We start from the raw sequence: 7,077 nt of genomic DNA, 5'->3' as shown, positions 1-7,077 counted from the left end.
TGAGGATGTACAGAACAGCAATTAAGTCACATAAAGAAGAACGAAACGGAAAAACAGGAGAAAAGAATAAGAAGGTAAGAAAAAGATCAGAAGTTCAGTGGAGCTAAACAAAAAGCAAAACAAACAAACAAAAAAAAACAAAAAGAAAGAAAAACGCACACACACTTATACCCCTAAAATAGTATTCTAGCAGGAAAAAAAATGACTAGAAACCAATTTTTTTTCAAAAAAGGTAAAAATTAAAGATTAAAAAAAATTTTAGAAAAAAAAACTTTTTAATAAAAGGTACAAAAAAAAAGTTCTTTGATTTTTTTGGAGGGGTGGGAAATATCCCGTATTTCCCTTGTGTCTGTAACCATCCTCTTGTTGGAGTCTCTGGTCTGCTTGTGTTCCTGTGGCTAGGTTGGTTACTTAATTCAGTTTCTTTGAACAGGTAGAAAGATGCTCTGCTTTCCCCAATGTTTTGCGATCCTCCTCCCAGGTTAGTTCAATGGGAAGGAGATCTGATTTTAGTATCACAAAAGCGGTATCATAAAAGCGGGAGATGGCTTTTTCCTCGAGTTTGGAGATGCTGTGATGAGGCTAGGTTCTGGGTAGAGTTGAGGCCTTTCAGCAAACTGTGGCTTTTCCTGGAGGCTGGTTTGTGAGAAACTCACAGAGCCCAGCCTGGAGCCATCTCAAGGTTTCTGTTTACTGAATTTCAATTGATTGTCGAACCTGCTAAAGGGAGGGGCAGCCTCTGGCTCTGATTACCTGGTGGAGAAAGCCACTCCTTGGGCTGGCGTCCGAGCTGGGTGACTTTTCCCTGTGTGGAGCTGAGTCTGGCAGGTCAGTTTAGGCTCTTGTGACCAGCTAGATGACTCCAGTTTTCTTCCAAGGCCTGAGTTGGAGATAGCATTTCCGCCGAGCTTTGTCAGTATCCAAGCAGGAGATCTCTGTGGGGGAGGGGTGGCCTTCCCTCCTCTACTCCCTGAGAAGGAGTGAGGATGTTAGACTTCTACTCACACCGAGTCTTGGTTCCAGGGTCATCCCTGATCTGCGAACTGCTTGATGAATTGGTCTTCTCCTTGTCGGTTCTTGCTGGTGTTGTGTAGAATCTGCTCACCTGCCGCGTCTGGCTCCTTCATCCCCGGACTCTCTGTGATTCAGGTATGGCGGCTGTAGTCATCACCATCACCGCTGCCGCTGCCGAAGCAGCTGCTGGCAACTGCTCAGAGCTGTCTCTTTGCTTGTATTTTCTCTCTCTGGACTAACTCTCTGTCCTGTGAAGGAACACTTGGTGTGATTCTCTGGCTTAGGACTGTCTGGAACTCTAAATCCGCTTTCTATGTGAGAGCTTGTTTAACCTTCAGCTTCTCCTCAGCCATCTTCCCAGAACTCCCATCTTTTTTAAAAAATAATATTTTGTTTGCTCTATTAATTGATCAGAGGAATGGATTTTGTGGCAAGCTAGGTCACTACACATCTGTCTCTCTCTTTGTCTCTCTCTTTCTTGGTTCTCATAGATAATATGATTGCTCTATAATTATCCTAATTTATTTTGCTTTTATATTTTTGGTTGCAGCATTTCACTTTTTGCTCTGCCATTTCCCAAATCATTTATATAGAAGGCGTTATTTCCTATTATCTCATTCCTAGAATAAGCTGCACATGAAGACATTACTGGTCCTCATTTTCAGTGTGTACATTTGAATACGGAGGAACATCTTTCCTCTGCTCTCCATCAATTCCCTACTCTCCAGTTACAATAATTTCAAATAGTAAAATTGGAAAAAGAGAAAATAAATCATGGTGAATAAACAGATGCAGAAAATTCACCCAATATTTCTGACCAGTTCAACCAATGTGAGCTATAAGGGAAATACATGGACACCTCATTCCCACTGACACTCAAAGTCTCTGGTTAGGCAATTCTTAGGAATATGAAGAACAAGGTAAAAAAGTAAGGAATGATATTAATTGCAAGAAAAAAAGTGGAGAAGGATCCAAGCAAATTTCTTCATTGGGCTGCCAAAAATATTCGGCTTACTACAGTGCAGAGACTTCTTTCCCAAAAGGCCACTCATGTTAATATTAGGGATGACGATGAGTATACCCCTCCTCATCGAGAAGCCTACAGTGGACACTTAGACATTGTCAGTGAGTTGGTGTCTCAAGCGGCACAGGCAATAACTTTAGATGAGTGCACACCCCTGCACAGTGCATATACATGGAATAATATCAGAGTGGCTTCTTTCTTACATCATCATGATACAGATACCAATGCCCAAACTAAAAGCCTCTTGACCCCCTTACAACTTGCTGCTGAGAATTGAGATAGCAAAGATATGCTGGATCCCCTTCTTTGAACCATTATATAAAACTAGGCCTGAAGAACAACATAGAAGTAACTGCATTTGATATTGCCAAAAGGATAAGTATGTATCACTATCTCTATGATGTTGTGGAATGCTGTACAAATTGTTAACCTAAGTCCTAATGGTCGGGTTAAGTTTTTTAAATTTCAAAAATGCAAGTCCATCTTTTGTGTCCCTACAAAATATTTTCACAATCCAAATAAGAGCAATATCTCTTTTTTTTTTTTTTGGTCGGTCATGGGGCTTGAACTCTGGACCTGGGAGTTGTCCCTGCGCTCTTCAGCTCAAGGTGAGTGCTCTACCAATTGAGCCACAGCTCCACTTCCAGTGTTCTAGTGGTTTATTTGAGATAAGAGTACCACAGACTTTTCTTCCCAGGCTGGATTTGCACCATGATCCTCAGATCTCAGCCTCCTGTGTAGCTAGGATTATAGGCATGAGCCACCAGTGCCCTACAACACCAATATTTTACTGTAAAAATCCATGGATTCCGCGGAATTCTTCCAAGTGAATTGCCTGCATTGGATGTCAAAATGTATTAAATAGTTTTTTGTATATATGTATAATGATTTCTTCAGAGTTTGTGATTGTTTAATCAGAAATAATTTTAACTCACCTGTTGAAATGAGTAGTACAGAAACTAAAATATTTCTGGTGCTTGTCTGAAAAAGTATATTTTAAAATATTCTATATTCTATGTTTGCATAATATTCATAATTTATTTTATTTTCTCTTAGATATACTTCGTATTCTACATTATTTTATGATATATAGGTTCATTAATATGTCCTTTCCGATTGCATTCCATATAGAATCAGTTTGATTCCTTTTTTTTTCTAGGTCTTAATATTAATTTTCTTTGGAATAAAATGACAATGTTGTCTAATTTGAAAAGTTTTGTAAAGATTATGCTATGTAAATGCCTTTCTGAGGTGAAGATTTAATACACTGATGTCAAACTAAATTTAATTATATGAATTATGTGTATTGTTATACATATAATTTGGTAATCACCTTTTTAATAACTGTTTTTCATTTCTTGCATCTGAAGAATGAAAAATATGGAATACTTCTCAAATTTTCATATTATCCTTGTGCAAGTGCCATGTTAATCTCTGTATTGTAATTTGAGTATACCTGCTGCTGAAGCATGTAGTATCCTCTAAATTATGTAGTTAATGATGAAATCTTTATACAGACTTATATCTATGGGTACCCACTAGTAACAAGGAAACCTCATTTTTCCTAACAATGCTATCGATCTTATTTCCCTAAAATTCTGTGAATAGTGGAAAAAATTATATTGATCAATCAATTGCTCACATTTGCAAAATTTTTGTCAATGACTATCAATCTTTTAATTTGGAATTTGATCGTACTCTCAAATATTTATAGATAGGTCCAAAGGTGATGACTTTTTCAAATATTTATTTATCCAACTGTGTTAGCTCTGTGGACCTAATGGATTCAAAGTAAGCATTGCTTTACTTTAAGTCTTGAATATTTTTGCTTGATATATTTTGCTTGATATATTTTGCTAACAAGATGCGTATAGGAAACAAAAAAATATTGCACTTTTATCCTCTCTCTTAAGATTCTCCTTAGATAACAAATCAGGAACAGTGAAGTTACTCTATGCAAAATGATTTCAATTGATTATTTTTCTCTTGGTCTTGCATTTCTTCATCAAGATGTATGGAGGAGAATAGAGTTAAATCACCCATACCTTGGAAGACAGTGTCTGTTACAAAAGGACAATACTTCTATGTCCTACTTCTATGTCCTCCTCTTAGCTCTTGCCGGAGTTCCAATTAATCACAGCTTCTTGGCTTCAAGTCTAGTGAACCTGAAGGACTATACGGGCTCCACCACTACTACATCTTCATTATTTCTCTTTTAAAACTCTTTAATTGCCTCTTTTGGGTTTAGAATTTATTTTCATGTCTTCATTCAATCAGTTCTGCATTGTAATGAGCCAAATGGGCTCTGTAAACTCACTTTAGGGAGTAAAAATACTAACACAATTTATAACAAAAAGTTTTGGCTTCCCTTCACTGCTAAAGACAGTACGCTTAGCTAAGTCTTCTAAGAAAACTTTTAAATTAAACTTTTCCATTTGCTCAATTCTTTTCTGAACTTTTTGGCATATGTAAGAACAGAAGTCTTCACTATCTCATATGAATAAGGATATTATTTTTTGTGAGCCACTTAGAAATGTGAAATCATTTGTTTGAAGTATCCAATCAGATTTTTTTCTGTGTTTCACTGCTTCACATCCAAAGACATTGTGGAAAGTGTTAAAAAAAATGTGTAATCCCAACAACTTCTTTCATTGTAAAGGGCACTTTCTCCCTAAATATTTTGACTCAAATTATCTTTTTCAGAGAATTACTGTTTGGTAATTAAAGGTATATTCACAAATTTTGATGCCTTATTTTTTTTTAAGAACTTTGAATTTAAATTCCAATACAACCTTGTTTCAAATAGTGAAATTATAGTTCCTGGGTAAGGACAATTCCAAGAGAACCTACAGGATTTACAGCAAGGTTTCTTAGGTTTCTTTGTTTAGTGTGAAAAAGAGCCATCTTCATCCACATTGCTCCCTCTCTATTGTCTCCTTGGATTTCTTTGCATGAAAGCCTATTCTTCCAGGCAATCTCAAATTTTCTTCATAGGCTAAGTTGTTAAAATTTTGAACAATTAAAATTTACCTGTCATAACTTTAAAACTCTTGAAAATCCTTTATCAGAACCGCGAATTCACTGATCTTAATTCCACCTTTACCATCAAAAAGTTAACATGCTGTTTTCATGATATAGTATCCATGCAGCTATTATTTTCCAGTGGGTTTGTTATGCGTGTATATATCCTTATTAGCTGATGCTAAGTAAAATGAATTCCAAGATATGGAACAAGATTTTTTCATTTGTGGTTTTTGTTTTTGATGAACTATGTGATTTCAGTTTTCTTTGGGTTTTTCCCCTATGGTTATCCCTGCCGTATATCATTTTGTATTGTAAATACATTTAACTTAATTAGGGAAGGGAAGGGGAAAAGCATAATGTTGAGACAAAGGACAAAAGGGAAACCAATGAGGTAGCAATACTCACAAGACAATATGTTGGAAATGTACATTACAACTTGTGAAGGGATGAACGAAAATGAGAGAGGGTTAACAAGTTTGAAACGTTATGATTTATACCTTACAATTACTGTAACACCACTGTACATCACTTTGATAATAAAATTGAAAAAATAAGCTGCGTAAAATATACTTTCACTGTATTGGCACAGAAAATAATATTCTTTCTGTGGTAATATTTTAAAAATCAATACTATTTGGCATCTAATTTGAATTAATTACCCCTTCTTTATTAGAGGGTAATCAACTTGAATGTTATCCAACTAGACAATATTTTCACAATATACTTGCCAAATTTTTCAAAAAAGAATAATTTTAGTATTTTATCATTCTAAAACAGAAAACAGTTTAATGCTATGGAAACCCATAATTTTTTAAAGTATGTTGTTTAGAGGACAGAATATATGTGTTCTTCAAAATTCTTATGACTAATAACTACTCATTTTTAAATTCTCAACATTCCTGAGAGATTCAAAACAGTACCTGTTTGCGTGTTATGTAATTCTGCAATAGATGCAGTTTCCAATGGGGTGTTACAGATTGAGAAGTCAACAGAAAAATAGCCAAATTCTGGTAGAGGATAAAACTATGAAGCGTGTGTAATAATTAATTCTTCAAGAGTAAGCCATTGTTTATCAGAGTAAGCTATTATTTCTATGACCATCAATCTTTAGATTTATGCCATAAAATAATCCTAGCCCAACAGTTTTCATCTTGTAAAAGGCACTTAAAATTTCTTAATTCACATCATGAATACTACACCTCTGCTAATGAGACACCCTCCTTGTTCTGAAAAGAACACCTCAATAAACTGAGCTGCATCATTTTTCCTCCACTGGTATTCTTGAGATCAGAAAACTTGCAAATATTATTTATATTTATACTTTTTTAACTATCATAGATATTCAGGATGCTAAGATAGGAAAATTATGGTTCAAAGCCCACCCAGACAGAAAGGTTTCTTAGAATCCTATCTCCAAAAACTTCTCCACAAAAGCCAGACTCAAGTGGCACTGAGGTTGAAGTGGTAGGACACGAGACTTGATCATAAACAGGCTCAGAGACACTGTCCAGGCCAAGAGTTCAAGCTCTAGGACGAACCAATAAAACAAAAACAAAATTGAAAACAAACCCCAAACCTAGCATTTTTCTACATGTATACAGAGACACGTAAATAAGGAAATGGCTTCCTGTGTTACACATCGGTAGAAGAAAGTAGATGTCACACAATTACTCTCTTCATACCATATTAAACCAAACCCTTAAAAATTTGTTTTCTAAATGTATAAATTAATGTCACCCATTTTTTGGCAACTCTGTCTAGATTATTCACATTTACATGGTATACATGAAACTGTGGGAATTATCTATTAACTATGTTCTAATTATAACACTCTTGAAAGAATATCTAGGCAAATAGAATTCCAGAATCATTTGTGAATTTTTCAATTAATCCCTCTACTTAAAAAGAATTTTGTAGTATCCTATAGAATATGAAATTACAAACAAAACCAAAAAATATATTTTAAATGTAAATTCTAATTTACAAAGGTCTTCAAAGTCCTACATTAGACGAAC

General features: G+C 35.1%; 1 pseudogene; it reads right to left on the bottom strand.

The window, feature by feature from the left end:
• Nucleotides 1-3,412: 3,412 nt before the first annotated feature.
• Nucleotides 3,413-3,509, bottom strand: LOC122095421 (annotated as a pseudogene).
• Nucleotides 3,510-7,077: the final 3,568 nt, after the last annotated feature.

Source organism: Dipodomys spectabilis, unplaced genomic scaffold (genome assembly GCF_019054845.1).
Source record: "Dipodomys spectabilis isolate Male_0828 unplaced genomic scaffold, ASM1905484v1 ptg000350l, whole genome shotgun sequence".
NCBI lineage: Eukaryota > Metazoa > Chordata > Mammalia > Rodentia > Heteromyidae > Dipodomys > Dipodomys spectabilis.
This window is presented reverse-complemented; position numbering and strand designations above follow the sequence as displayed.